This window comes from Pan troglodytes, chromosome 14 (genome assembly GCF_028858775.2).
Source record: "Pan troglodytes isolate AG18354 chromosome 14, NHGRI_mPanTro3-v2.0_pri, whole genome shotgun sequence".
Lineage (NCBI taxonomy): Eukaryota > Metazoa > Chordata > Mammalia > Primates > Hominidae > Pan > Pan troglodytes.
The window spans coordinates 26,379,002-26,394,688 of record NC_072412.2 but is presented as its reverse complement, the minus strand read 5'-3'; the positions used below and the strand labels follow the sequence as shown (position 1 = coordinate 26,394,688).

General features: G+C 44.8%; 1 long non-coding RNA gene across 1 annotated transcript; it reads right to left on the bottom strand.

The window, feature by feature from the left end:
- Positions 1–5,142: 5,142 nt before the first annotated feature.
- On the bottom strand, positions 5,143–13,699 carry LOC129136807 (uncharacterized). The gene is made up of 2 exons (XR_008538749.2): positions 13,137–13,699; positions 5,143–6,997 (listed from the first exon to the last, which is right to left on the bottom strand). It is a non-coding gene; the product is annotated as an uncharacterized LOC129136807 (long non-coding RNA).
- Between the last annotated feature and the right edge of the window lie 1,988 nt (positions 13,700–15,687).

Below are 15,687 nucleotides of genomic sequence, written 5' to 3'. Positions count from 1 at the left end.
GAGGTGGAGGTTGCAGTGAGCTGAGATCACACCACTGCACTCCAGCTTGGGCAACAGAGCGAGTCTCTGTCTCAAAAAAAAGAAAAAAGGGCCGAGCACATTGGCTTATGCCTATGATCCCAGCAGTTTGGGAGGCCAAGGTGGGTGGATTGCCTGAGGTCAGGAGTTTGAGACCAGCCCGGCCAACATGGTGAAACCCTGTCTCTACTAAAAATACAAAAATTAGCTGGGCGTGGTAGCGCATGCCTGTAATCCCAGCTGCTCAGGAGGCTGAGGCAGGAGAATCGCTTGAACCTGGGAGGCAGAGGTTGCAGTGAGCTGAGATCGTGCCACTGCACTCCAGCCTGGGCCACAAGAGTGAAACTCCGTCTCAAAAAAAAAAAAAAAAAAAAAAAAAAAAAAAATTGTAAGGTCCTTTTCTTATATAAAAAAAGTTCTGTGTGTAACATATTCATTCATCCATTTCTTATTAAGTGATTCATTGTGTGCCTCTATGATACTGGGACCTGCTCTTAAGATGGGAACAAGTCCATGCCTTTGGGGAAATTATATAATCTCTAGGGAGACAGACACTAAACTAAGAAGATTATTTTAAAAGAATTTCATATGTGGTATGAAGGACCAGCTGAGGCTACCAGAACATCAACAACATGATCTTTAATCTGAAAGATCAGGACAAATTATCCAGGGTAGGAGGCATAAAACCATAGGAGTGAGTGAGAGAACAGCACAGGGGCATAAGATTCAACACATTTTGAATCATTACCTGAATTATGACTACATACCCTTGGAAACTACTCGTTTTATCAGAAGATACAAAATTGTGAACAAGTTATTTATACAGACCAATGATATATGGTGTAGGAAAAAGATGTACAAATTTCTATAATGCACTGGCAGATTTTTAAAAAGAATTTTTTTTTCTTGAGAGGGAGCCTCACTCTGTCACCCAGGCTGAAGGGCAGTGGTGCGATCTCGGCTCACTGCAACCTCCACCTCCCGGGATCAAGCGATTCTCCTGCCTCAGCCTCCTGAGTAGGTGGCATTACAGGTGACCGCCACCATGCCTGGCTAATTTTTGTATTTTTAGTAGAGATGGGGTTTCACCCTGTTGCCCGGGCTGGTCAGAATTTTCTGTATAAACAATAAAAGTTGACTTTTCAGTTTTAGTAATAAAAATATTTTCTAATTTGTTAATCATTTTTTATCCTTATTTTTGGTATGTTTAACAAAATTTTAAGTGTGGGCCTATTCTTATTGTGTGTGTGTATGTTTATGTTTAGAGTGAAATACAGGACTGCAAATTAAAGGAAATGTATTTTCCTGTTCAACATAGAGCACACTATACTTCCTTAGGCACTTTCTACACAAAGTAGGTACCAACTAGAATTTTGTGTGATGATTGAATAAATGTATATCTTACAAAAGTACTAATCTTGGAGTCCTACATAAGTTGGTGAATTCCCTGCCTTGTTTTTTCATTTTTAATTGAGGTAAAATTAACATAACTTAAAATTTAGTATAGAAATCTAGCCAGGTATGGCGGCCCTTGCATGTAGTCTTAGCTACTTCAGAGCCCAGAGTTAAAAGTTACGGTGCACTGTGGGAGATTCGTCAGGGTGGTGGGAGAAATTATAGGAAAAGATGCAAACCTTCTTGGAAGGCCAGGAGGTTTTGCAAAAGCTTCGAAAGAGGATTTGGCTGAAGGCAGGCAAATTATCTTATCCAGAGCCTGAGAGCAAAGGTTTAGATAACAAGGGGATGTAAAGAAATTAATCTAGGTAAATTAGTTTGCTTCAGGACCTGGCCTTTAATCCGCAGGATTGCTTTTTGGGGCGGGGTGGGGGTGGGATGGGGTGGTGACCATATTAATTACCCACAAAGTGTGTTGACTCAAGGCCTTTGTTATTAAATCTGTACTGAATAAATGCCTGCAGCGCAGGCTTGTCAGGGCTGTGGCTGCTACAACTCTTTAGGACACCCTCCTCGGGGTCTGTGAGCGGCCCGGTCCCCTAGCCCGCTCTTTCACTGGATACCTACACCTGAGTACTCCTTTCATCCATCGCTGGGCCAGACCCAGCAGTGCACTCCAGTCTGGGCAACAGAGCAAGACCCTGTCTCTAAAACAACCACAACAAAACCATTTTAAGTGTACAATTCAGTGGGTTTTAGTCCATTTGCAATGTTGTGCAACCATCACTATCTAGTTCCAGAACATTTGCATCATCACAAAAGGAAATCTTTTACCCAATAAGCAGTCATTCTGTATTGTTCCCATGACCCAGACCCTGGAAACCACTAATGGGGGATTTGCTTATTCTGGATGTTTCATATAAATGAAATTTATATAGCCTGTTGTGTCTGTCTTTCATGCAGCATAAATTTTAAAACTTCATCCATGTTATAGCGTGTATCAGTACTTCAGGGTTTTGGGGTTGTTTTTAGTTAAAGAGCATATTTACTTTTGTAAATTTACCTTATTTCCAGACACATTCATTTTTAATAAGCTTACAAAAAGTCAAATATCTAAATAAGCATTTTATTCTTACAAGTTGTTGTTTTCTAAAGTTATACACTTATTCTAATAACATTGCCATTTCTTGAAATGTTTTTGAGGTTTTTTCCAAAAGAATTCTAATTTTTTTGGGAAAAATTTAAAAGATTTTTTTTAATTATGGCAAAATTTATATAACATAAAATTTACCATATTAACCATTTTTTAGTGTACAGCTCAATGGCATTAAGTACATTCATATTGTTATGCAACCATCACCACCATGCATCTCCAGAACTTTTTCATTTTCCCAAACTGAAATTATAACTTTTAAGCAATTAACTTCCCCATTACTCCCCTCCTGCCAGCCCCTGGCAACCACCATTCTATTTCTCGTCTCTATGCATTTAACTACTCTAGGTACTTTATGTAAGTGGAACAACAGAATTTTTGTCCTTTTGTTTCAGGCTTATTTGACTTAGCATAATGTTTTCAGGGCTACCTGTGTCTCTCAGAATTTCAGTTCTTTGTTTTAACTTTAGGTTCAGGGGTATATGTGCAGGTTTGCTATATAGGTACACTGTGTTTCACAGGGGCTTGGTGTACAGATAATTTAATCACCCAGGTAATAAACATAGCTACCCGATAGGTATATCTTCTGATCCTTTCCCGCCTTTTACCCTCCACCCTCAAAAAGGCCCCAATGTCTGTTGTTCCCCTTCTAGTATCTGTGTGCTCGTTGTTTAGCTCCCACTTAGAAATGAGAACTTGCAGTATTGGCTTTCTGTTCCTGTGTTACTTAGCTTAGGATAATGACCTCCAGCTGTATCCATGTTGCTGCAAAGGACATGATCTCATTCTTTTTTATTGCTGCATAGTATTCTATGGTGTATATGTACTACATTTTAAAAATCCAGTCTATCATTGATGGGCATGTAGGTTGATTCCATGTCTTTGCTATTGTGAATAGTGCTGCAGTGAAATGCACGTGCATGTATCTTTATGGGAGAGCAATGCATATTCCTTTGTGTATATACCCAATAATGGGATTGCTGCATCAAATGGTAATTCTGTTTCATATTTTTCAAGCAATCTACACTGCTTTCCACAATGTCTGAACTAGTTTACACTCCCACCAGCAGTGTATAAGTGTTCCCTTTTCTCTGCAACCTTGCCAGCATCTGTTATTTTTAGACTTTCTTTTTCTTTTCTTTTCTTTTCTTTTTCTTTTTCTTTTTTTTTGAGACAGAGTCTGCCTCTGTTGCCCAGGCTGGAGTGCAATAGTGTGATCGCAGCTCACTGCAACCTCTGCCTCCTGGGTTCAAGCGATTCTCATGCCTCAGCCTGCTGAGTAGCTGATATTACAGGTGTGTGTCACTTTGCCTGGCTAATTTTTGTATTTTTAGCAGAGACAGGGTTTCACTATGTTGGTCAGGCTGTTCTCGAACTCCTGACCTCAAGCAATCCACCCACCTTGACCTCCCACAGTGCTGGGATTACAGGCATGAGCACTGCGTCTGGCTTTTTTTGCTTTTTAATGATAGCCATTCTGACTGGTGTGAGATGGTCTCTCATTGTGGTTTTGATTTGCATTTCTCTAATGATTAGTGACATGGAACATTTCTTTATATACTTGTTGGCCACATGTATGTCTTCCTTTAAAAAGTGTCTGTTCATGTCCTTTGCTGACTTTTTAGTGGGGTTGGTTTTTTTTTGCTTGTACATTTGTTTAAGTCCCTTATAGATTCTGTGTATTAGACCTTTGTTGGATGCATAGTTTGCAAATGTTTTTTTTCCATTCTATAGGTTGTCTGTCTACTCTTTTGATAGTTTCTTTTGTTGTGCAGAAGCTCTTTAGTTAGTTAGTTCGTTCGTTAGTTAGTTATTTAGTTAGTTAGTTTATTTTTGAGACAGAGTTTCGCTCTTGTTGCCCAGGCTGGAGTGCAATGGCGTGATCTCGGCTCATCAAAACCTCCGCCTCCCGAGTTCAAGCTATTCTTCTGCCTCAGCCTCCCAAGTAGCTGGGATTACAAGCGCCCACCATGCCCAGCTAATTTGTTTTTTTTTTTAATTTTTAGTAGAGATGGGGTTTCACCACGTTGGCCAGGCTGATCTAGAATTCCTGACATCAGGTGATCCACCTGCCTTGGCCTCCCAAATTGCTGGGATTACAGGCATGAGCCACCGCACCTGGCCTAGTTTAATTATTAATAGGTCCCATTTGTCAATTTTTGTTTTTGTTGCAATTGCTTTTGGCATTTTTGTTGTGAAATCTTTGCCAAGTCCTATGTCCAGAATGGTACTTCCTAAATTATCTTCCAGGGTTTTTATAGTTTTAGGTTTTACATTTAAGACTTTAATTCCTCTTGAGTTGATTTTTTTAATGTGGTGTAAGGTAGGGGTCCAGTTTCAATCCTCTGCGTATAACTAGGCGGTTATCCCAGCACCATTTATTGAATGAAAGTCTGTTCACTATTGTTTGTTTTGTCAGCTTTGTCAAAGGTCAATTGTTGTAGGTGTATGGCATTATTTCTGGGCTCTCTTCTGTTCCATTGGTTTATGTGTCTGTTTTTGTACTAGTACTGTGCTGTTTTGGTTACTGTAGCCTTGTAGTATAGTCTGAAGTTGGGTAGTGTGATGCCTCTGGCTTTGTTCTTTTTGCTTAAGATTGTCTTGGCTACGTGGGCTCTTTTTTGGTTCCATATGAATTTTAAAGTAGTTTTTTTTTCTAATTCTGTGAAGAATGTCATTAGTAGTTTGATAGGAATAGCATTGAATCTGTAAGTTGCTTTGGATAGTATAGCCATTTTCATGCTATACTATCCATGAGCATGGAATATTTTTCCATTTGTTCATGTCATTTCTGATTTTGTTGAGCACTGTTTTGTAATTCTCATTGTAGAGATCTTTCACCTCCCTGGTTAGCTGTATTCCTAGGTATCTAGGTATTTTTGAATTTTAATCCTTTTCTTTTTTTTTTTTTTTTTGAGACAGGATCTGGCTCTGTCACCCAGGCTGGAGAGCAGTGGTGCTGTGTCCGGAATTGGTGGGTTCTTGGTCTCGCTGACTTCAAGAATGAAGCCGCGGACCCTTGCCATGAGTGTTACTGTTCTTAAAGATGGTGTGTCTGGAGTTTGTTCCTTCAGATGTTCAGATGTGTCTGGAGTTTTTTCCTTCTGGTGGGTTCGTGGTCTTGCTGACTTCAGGAGTGAAGCTGCAGACCTTCACGGTGAGTGTTACAGTTCATAAAGGTGGCGGTCCAGAGTTGTTCGTTCCTCCCGTCCAGAGTTGTTCGTCCCCCCTGGGGGGTTTATGGTCTCACTGGCTTCAGGAGTGAAGCTGCAGACCTTCACAGTGAGTGTTACAGCTCATAAAGGTGGCATGGACCCAAAGAGTGAGCAGCAGCAAGATTTATTGCAAAGAGCGACAGAACAAAGCTTCCATAGCATGGAAGGGCACCCAAGCGGGTTGCCACTGCTGGCTCGGGTGGCCTGCTTTTATTCCCTTATCTGGCTCCACCCACATCCTACTGATTGGTTCATTTTACAGAGAGGTGATTGGCCCGTTTTACAGAGAGCTGATTGGTCCGTTATGACAGAGTGCTGATTGGTGCATTTACAAACCTTTAGCTAGACACAGAGCACTGATTGGTGCATTTACAATCCTTTAGCTAGACACAAAAGTTCTCCAAGTCCCCTACCCGATTAGCTAGACACAGTGCACTGAGTGGTGCATTTACAAACCTTTAGCTAGACACAGAATGCTGATTGGTGCATTTACAAACCTTTAGCTAGACAAAGAGTACTGATCAGTGTGTTTACAAACCTTTAGCTTGACAGAAAAGTTCTCCAGGTCCCCACCCGACCCAGAAGCCCAGCCGGCTTCACCTCTCAATGGCACTTGCCACGGGACTTTGCAGCACCTAGCCCGGGCACTCTGGCAGCCCAGAGGGAGCTCATACCCCAATCAAGCCCAGCAAGCGCCGGCGGGCCGTGCAGAGTGTGAGGCCCTCCGAGCCTGCGCCCACCTGGAACCCATGCCACCTGCGAGTGCTGCACGCAGCCCCGGCTCTTGCCCACACCTCTCCCTCCACACCTCCCCACAAGCAGAGAGAGCTGGCTCCGGCCTCAGCCAGCCCCAGAGAGGGGCCCCCACAGCGCAGCGGCAGGGTGAAGGGTTCCTCAAGTGTGGCCAGAGCAGATGCTGAGGCCGAGGAGGCACCGAGAGCGAGCAAGGGCTGCTAGCACGTTGTCACCTCTCAATCCCCCCTCTAAACAGGACACCCCAACTGCTGTTGGGAATTTGGCTGATGACCACTGTAGCTACTTCCTGCTGGATAGGGGCGAAGAAGCGGCCCTGCAGTTGTAGTCTCCTCCAGAAGGGAACTCTTTAGGCTAGTGGAAGGGCCCAGCAGGTCAGTCCAGGGGTCCTTGGTAGAAGTTGTTAATTGAGCTCATTTGGGGTTCCATTTGTAAGACCATCTGTAGCTTGATGGCCTCGATTCTAGAGGAAACAAATTTGACAAGTAGGTTAAAAATAAAGAGTCCAAAGGTGAGTAACAGCAAGATGGCTGCCACGGGACCTAGAAAGGGGAGAAGCCATGTTGCTCAACTCCAGAGGTTGGTATAAGAGTTTGAAAGGCATTGTCTGATTTCAGAAGCCTTTTCCTGTAAACACTGGATGGCATCTCGTACTATCCCTGACTGGCTAGTGTAAAAACAACACTCTTCCCCTAAGAAGCTGCAGAGTTCTCCTTTCTCAGCAGTGAGGAGGTCTAGGCCTCAGTGGTTTTGGAGAGTCACTGCTGCTAAAGAGTCTATTTGGGATTGTAGAGTAAGGATAGATTTCATCACTTCCTGCAAACTGTCTGAGAAATCCTTTGAGAGTGTGTGGCAGTAAGATAATGCATGTTACACTGTTAACTTTTAGCAAACTTTACTTTAGTTGAAAACCTTGTAAGTTTGGGATTTTAATTTTTCTTTGCTATTAATAAAACCTTGTTCAGTCCATATTAACTTAGAATTGGTATAGATGTCTCCCTCCTGATTCTGTAAGTACTTTAAGATTTGGCTGAGTGCAAACAACTCGCACATTTGAGCAGACCAATTATTAGGCAATTTTCCTAACTCTGCTTCTATAAGAATTTCCTTATCACTTACTGAATACCCATTGTGTCTTTTTCCTTAATCGCTCAGGAGGAACCATCTATCATCCTGTCCTGAAGGGAGTTCCTACTATGTCTGGTCAGACCTTCAAATTTAGATCCCCTGTTAGGAAACCTGCTGGGTTAAGGATATTTGATAGGAAGGCTACGGGTTGTCAGTGGCCTCAGTGCTTTTCGGCTGTGCCCTTGTTTGCGCTGACAACAAGGTGGTATTGGAGTGTTATAGGGTCATGGAGAAGACCTTCAATTATCAATTATAGGTTTTAAATTTATCCTGGCTTTTAAAGGAATAGGGTACACTGTTTTTTCTTTACTACTTCCATCTCTCTTTCTCTTTGACTCCTTTGTCTCTCTCTTTCTGACTCCCTCTTTGTCTGTCTCTTCCTCTCTTTCTCCTTCTTTCTTTGACTTTTGTCTCTCTGTTTCTGTCTCTCTGTCTCTTCCTCTCTGTCTCCTTCTTTTTGTCTGTTTCTTCCTCTCTTTCTTTTTCTCTAACTTCCTATCTCTTTCTCTCTTTCCTTTCTGCTGGTCTTTCCCTGTCTCTGCTAGCTGCTTATGCTACTGTTCTCCCCTCTCCTTCCCCTTTTTGATGGCTTCAGCAATGTAAGACCGCCACCTCCTTGGGTTTTTGCACTGTGTGCAATGACTCCATAATTTCCTCGTGGTATTTAACAGGGGTTCCCCCAGAGATTAGGAACTCCCTTTCTTTCCATATTGCAGCATGGGCATGTAGGATTAGATAAGCATACTTGCTATCTGTATACACATTTTTTCTTTTTCCCTTTCCCAGTTCTAAGGCTCGGGTAAGTGCCACTAGTTCTGCTAACTCGGTGCTGGTCCCTGGGGGAAGAGGCTTACTTTCAAGTACACATCACTAACTATGGCATAACCTTCCCTTCATATCCCATTCTCCACAAATGAACTTCCATCGGTATATAGGTTAAGGTCAGGATTAGCTAAGGGGATGTCTCAGAGATCATCTCGGGTGGCATAAGTCTCGACTATAATTTGTTGGCAGTCATGCTCGATTGGTTCCCCATCCTCTGGGAGAAAAGTGGCAGGGTTGAGGGCCATGCATGTACATATTTGAAGCACCAGTCCCTCAAGGAGTAGCGCCTGATATCTAAGTAAGTGATGTCTGATAGCCATAAACTTCCTTTGGCACCTAGTGTGCCATTTACATCATGAGTAGTCCAGACAGTGAGATCCTTTCCTTGTATTATTTTGATAGCCTCGACACTAAGACAGCCACTGCCGCAACTGTCTGTAAACAGTGAGGCCAGCCTTTTGCTACTACATCAGTTTCCTTACTTAGGTATGCCACTGGTTGTGAGGTTGTCCCACGAGTCTGAGTAAGGACTCCAAGAGCTATCCCTGCTCTCTCTGTGATGTTTAAAGAGAAGTTTTTTCCTGTGGGAAAGCTTAAACCTGGAGCTTGTATTAGGGCCTGCTTTAAGGTTTTGAAGGCTGTTTCTGCCTCTGGTTCCCATTCTACTAGATGAGTATTTGCTCTCTGGGTCTCCTTGATTAGAGTATAGAGGGGCCTGGCTATCTCGCTGTATCTGGGGATCCATAGTTGGCAAAAGCCAGTGATTCCAAGGAACCCCCGCAACTGTTTTAATGTCTTAGGGTGAGGATAAGCCAGTATAGGCTGTATTCGTTCCTTGCTGAGGGCCCTGGTCCCTTTGGCAAAGATTAGTCCTAGATATTTGATCTGATGTAGGCAAAGCTTGGCCTTTGACCTAGACACCTTGTACCCTTGATCAGCTAAAAAGTTCAAGTGATCTACAGTAGCCTGCTGGCACAAGGCTTCCGAACTGGTAGCCAAAAGTAAGTCATCCACATACTGAAGGACCAGAGTGCCTGGACTTGAGAAGTGACCTAGATCTTGGGCCAGGGCCTGACCAAACAGGTGAGGGCTATCCCTAAACCGTTGGGGAAAGACCCTCCACGTAAGTTGGACATGTGGTCTGTGGGATCCTCAAAGGCAAAGAGAAACTGGGAGTCAGAGTGCAGGGGAATACAGAAGAAGGCATCCTTGAGGTCCAAAACAGTGAACCATTCTGCTTCCTCTGGTATTTGAGAGAGCAATGTATAGGGGTTGGGTACAACTGGATATAGAGGAATTACTGCCTCATTGATGAGTCTAAGATCTTGCATTAGTCTCCACTGACCGTTCGGCTTTTGTACTCCTAGAATTGGGGTGTTGCAGGGACTGCTGCATTTCCTTACTAAGCCTTGAGCTTTTAAATGTTTAACAATATCCTGTAATCCTTTATGAACTTCAGGCCTTAAGGGATATTGCCTTTGATAAGGAAAGTGGTGGGTCTTTTAGCCTGATTTGGACTGGGTGGGCATTTTTTGCCTTTCCAAATTGTCCTTCCAATGCCCAGACTTCAGGGTTGATTCCCTCCTCAAGTAGGGGACAACAAATGGGTAACTTCTTCCCCATATTCATGTAGATAATAGCTCCAGCCTTGGCTAATATATCCCTCCCTAATAAGGGTGTGGGACTTTCAGGCATAACAAGAAAGGCATGTGAAAAGAGCAAAGTCTCCCAATTACAACTGAGGAGGTGGGAGAAATACCTGGTTACAGGCTGTCCCAGGATTCCTTGGATGGTAATGGACCTTGAGGACAGTCGTCCAGGACAGGAGATTAACACTGAGAAGGTCGCACCAATATCCGGGAGGAAGTCAATTTCCTGACCCTCAATGGTTAAACATACCCAGGGCTCAATTAGGGTGATGACATGAGCTGGCGCTTGCCCCAGGCACCCTCAGGCCTGTTGTTGGATCATTTGGTTGGGGGCTTCTGACCCAGAGAATCTTTGTCCTCTGGGGCAGTGCACCTTCCAGCGATTGCCTGGGCATAGTGGACATGGACGAGGGGGCAGCTTGTTTCTCATTGGACAATCTTTTTTAAAGTGTCCTTGCAAACCACACTGGTAACAGGCCCTACAGGGTGATTGGCCTGCTCCATTTTCTGTCCTCTCTGAACTACCAAGGTTTGTCTGTCTGAGGGCCATGACTAAGGCTGTGGCCTTTCCTTGATCTTGCTTTTCCTTTTGGGCCTGTTCCTCTTGGTCCCTATTATAGAACACTGAGGTTGCCAGGTTTAATAATGCCTCCAAATTTTGCTCAGGGCCCAGGGCTTGCTTTTGGAGCTTTCTCCTCATATCTGTGGCTGATTGGGTAATAAACTTATCTTTTAGAATCAATTGACCCTCGAGTGATTCAAGTGACAGGGAGTATATTTCCTTAAGGCCTCCCGTAGCTGCTCGAGGAAGGCAGAAGGATTTTCTTCCTTTCCCTGAGTTATGGTGGACATCATTGAACAATTCATGGGCCTTTTTCCTAATTCTCCTTAGTCCTTCTAGAACACAGGTCAACAGATGTTTATGACTCCAGTCCCCATGATCTGAGTCAAGGCCCCAGTGGGAATCCATACGGGGGACGGCTTGCTGACCAGTAGGGAATTTATCCCTCTCTTTGGCTATCATTCTATCATTTACTTGACTAAGACACCAGGTGTCTCCAAACTCTCGGGCTGCAGCTAAAGCCGCATTCTTTTCATTAAAGGCCAGGGTTTGATCTAATAGTAGCATGACATCTCTCCAAGCAAGGTTGAAGGTTTGCCCTAGACCCTGTAGGACATCTATGTACCTATCAGGATCTTCTGAAAACTTCCCAAGGTCTGCCTTGATCTGCTTTAAATCAGAGAGGGAGAAGGGGACATGTACCTAGGTTGGGCCAAATTCCCCTCCCCCTACAGCTTGAAGGGGACATAACCAATAGCCTAGGGGTTTTTGTGGTCCTTTGGAGATTTCTTTGCTTATTTCCTTCTTGGTAGGGGAGATTAGAGGAGGATTATCATTAATAGGAAGGGAAGCTATAGGGAGGCTAGGATATGGGGGTAAGCTGAGAGGTCCTCCTGTGGAATGTAAATTGCAGGCTTTGCATAGTTGTGTATTCTCCTTCAGTGAAAAGAAAGCTTGGACATAGGCATTTCACTCCATTTGCCTTCCCTTTTAGAGAAAAGGTCAAGCTGCAGGATAGTATTGTAATTTGTACTTCCCTCAGGTGGCCATTTTTCCCCATCAGAGAGAGAATATTGGGGCCAGGCCATAGTGCAGAAAAAAATTAGCCGCCTCTTTTTCAGGGTTTGTGGGTCAAATTGGTCCCAATGATTTAGGATGCATTTCAAGGGTGAGCCTGTTGATACCTGAGTGTTTCTCATCTGAAAGACAAAACTGCCCATGGTTTTGTTTTGTTTTGTTTTGTTCTGTTCTGTTCTGTTTCTCCCCCTGCCCAAGAACCCGCAATGGTCTTTGGACCCTGCTGACTGGAATAGTTGCGCTCACCAATGCAGCAGCAAAAACAACCCCTGCCCAAGAACCCACAACAGTCCCTGGACCCTGCTGATCAGAATAGTTGTGCTCACCAACGCAGCAGCAGAAACACTAGTTTTCCTCCCAGACCACAAGGAGGACTGAGAAAGGTCGGATTTAGTGGCCCTTACTGATGCATTCTCAAAAACCTGCACCCTTGCCTGTCCTCCTAGACCACAAGGAGGACCGAGAAAAATCGGATTTAATGGCCCTTACCGATGCATTCTTCAAAACTTGTTAGAGTCCTAAGCATTCTCATGTTAGTATTGGGACCTTACCCATGTCCTATAGAGATGTCATGCCCCAAAAATGAAGTGGAGGCCCATACCCTGAGGGAGGGGAGGGATCTCCAGAGTTGGAAGAGTGACACCTTTTGTCCTCATTTATATGAATAGGAAGGATACAATTTCTGAGGCTTCCCATATCCTAGCTTCAGGAATAGCTTTTGTTAGGCCTGCTAGTCTGAGGAGGGATCCTAAAATTCCAGGTAGTCCCCCCATGATGGGGCTTTGGGCAAAAATTATGTCTTTCTGATTGGTGACCCCAGGTGCCGAAAGAAGGTAACAGAGTCCTGGAGTTTATACTAGAAATCATTCTTATAAGAGAAACTAGAAAAGCACCAGAGACAGGGAGTGACTTTTAGAAGCGGGACTAGCTTCAGAGAAGAGAGGCGAGAGGAAGTTTGTCTGGCAGGCATTAGGACCCAGGAGGCAAGGGTCAGGGTAGATAGAATAGATGGGCGAGTCTCGCTTGGGCGACATGACTTTGAGAGTTCCACTCATGGCTACAGGGTCAACCAGCTTGCTGTTGGGACCCCAGAGCTGAATGGCTTTCCTCTCTGTCAACCCTCAGCTCAGCCCAGAAGTACAGGAAAAGTGGAAGCTGGTTCCAGGCAAACCAATGCTCCCAACTCCGAAGAGTCAGGGGTTGTTAGAGAGCCCTTTCCCAGAAAGCCTGACACCCGTGTCTTTAGTCCGGCGGTCGCGCTCGTCGCTATTAACTAGCCAACAGGTGCCCGTTATTTAGCCCCCGAATTCTAAGGAATAATAGGACAGAATAGCAAGTGAAAGGGGTTCAATAGTACTCACCGCTTGGCGATAGGCAGTGGTCTCACTGCTTGGTGATAGTCTTACTGCTTGGTGATAGGCGATAGTCCCTTCATGGTCACCAAAATGTGTCCGGAATTACTGGGTTCTTGGTCTTGCTGACTTCAAGAATGAAGCCGTGGACCCTCGCAGTGAGTGTTACAGTTCTTAAAGATGGTGTGTCCAGAGTTTGTTCCTTCATATGTTCAGATGTGTCCAGAGTTTCTTCCTTCTGGTGGGTTCGTGGTCTCGCTGACTTCAGGAATTAAGCTGCAGACCTTTGCGGTGAGTGTTACAGCTCTTAAAGGTGGTGCATCTGGAGTTGTTTGTTCCTTCCGGTGAGTTTGTGGTCTTGCTGGCCTCAGGAGTGAAGCTGCAGACCTTCGTGGTGAGTGTTACAGCTCATAAAGGTGGTGCAGAGCCAAAGAGTGAGCAGCAGCAAGATTTATTGTGAAGAGTGAAAGAACAAAGCTTCCACAACACGGAAGGGGACCCAAGCGGCTTGCCGCTGCTGGCTTGGGTAGCCTGCTTTTTATTCCCTTATCTGGTCCCACCCACATCCTACTGATTGGTTCATTTTACAGAGAGCTGATTGGTCCATTTTACAGAGAGCTGATTGGTCTGTTTTACAGAGAGCTGATTGGTCCGTTTTGACAGAAGGCTGATTGCTGCATTTACAAACCTTTAGCTAGACACAAAAGTTCTCCAAGTCCCCTACCCAATTAGCTAGACGCAGAGTGCTGAGTGGTGCATTTACAAACCTTTAGCTAGACACAGTGCTGATTGGTGTGTTTTTACAAACCTTTAGCTAGACAGAAAAGTTCTCCAGGTCCCCACCCAACCCAGAAGCCCAGCCGGGTTCACCTCTCAGTGGCACTTCCCATGGGACTTTGCAGCACCTAGCCCGGGCATTCCAGCAGCCCAGAGGGAGCTCATCCCAGATCAAGCCCAGTAGGCACCGGCCGCTAGGAGTGCAGGGCCCGCCGAGCCCATGCCCACCCGGAACCTGCGCCTGCAGCCCTGGCTCCCACCCACGCCTCTCCCTGAAATCTCCCCAGGAGCAGAGGGAGCCAGCTCTGGCTTTGGCCAGACTCCAAGGGGGGCCCTCACAGTGCAGCGGTGGGCTGATGGGCTCCTCGAGCGTGGCCAGAGCGGACGCCGAGGCCAAGGAGGTGCCAAGAGTGAGCAAGGGCTGCCAGCACGTTGTCACCTCTCAGTGCAATCTCAGCTCACTGCAGCTTCTGACTCACTGCAGCTTCTGACTCACTGCAGCCTCTGCCTCCCAGGTTCAAGCAATCCTTCCACATCAGCTTCCCGAGTAGCTGGGACTACAGACATGCACCACCAGGCCTGGCTAATTTTCGTATATTTTTGTAGAGACAGGGTTTCGCCATGTTGCCCAGCCTGGTCTCGAACTCCTGGGCTCAAGTGATCTACCTGCCTCAGCCTTCCAGGATTACAGACATGAGACACTTCACCCAGCTGAATTTTAACTCTTGTTATGGCTGAATAATATTCCATTATATGGACATACTACTTTTGTTTATCCACTTATCAGTTAATGGGCATTTGGGTTATTTCTACATTTTGGCTATTGTGAATAATACTGCTAAGAATATGACAATATTCTTAGTATTATGACAGAATATGACAATATTCTTAGCAGTATTTTTGAGTTTGAGTTCCTATTTTCAATTCTTTTGGGTAAACACCTAGGAGCGGAATTGCTAACTCTTGTGTGTAATTCTTTGTTTAACTTTTTGAGGAACCACCAAACTGTTTTCCACAGCAGCTGCACCATTTTACATTCTCATCAGCAATGTACAAGAGTTGCAGTTTTCTCCATCCTTGCCAACATTTATTTTCTGGTTTAAAAAATGTTTTAGTCTGGGCACAATGGCTCATGGCTCATGCCTGTAATCCCAGAGCTTTGGGAGGCTGAGGCAGGTGGATCACTTGAACCTAGGAGTTCAAGACCAGCCTGGGCAATATGGAGAAACCCCATCTGTACCAAAAATCCAAAATATCTAGGCATCGTAGTGCATACCTGTAGTTCCAGATACCTGGGTGTCTGAGATGGCAGGATCACCCTCCTGAGCCCAGGAGGTCAAGGCTGCAGTGAGCTGTGATCATGGCACTGCACTCCAGCCTGGGCAACAGAGCAAGACCCTGTCTCAAAAAAAAAATGTTTTTGACTGGGCATGGTAGTTCATGCCTATAATCCCAGCACTTTGGGAGGCAGAGGCAGGTGGATCATGAGGTCAGGAGACCGAAACCATCTTGGCTAACACCCTGTCTCTACTAAAAATTCAAAAAATTAGCTGGGCATGGTGGCACATGCCTGTAGTCCCAACTACTCGGGAGACTGAGGCAGGAGAATCTCTAGAACCCGGGAGGCAGAGGTTGCAGTGAACCGAGATCACGCCACTGCACTCCAGCCTGGGCGATAGAGCAAGATTCTGTCTCAAAAAAAAAAAAAAAATTAAAACCATCGTCAAAAACAAAAACACAAAAAACAACAGCAGAAAATTATAACCATCCTAATAGGTATAAA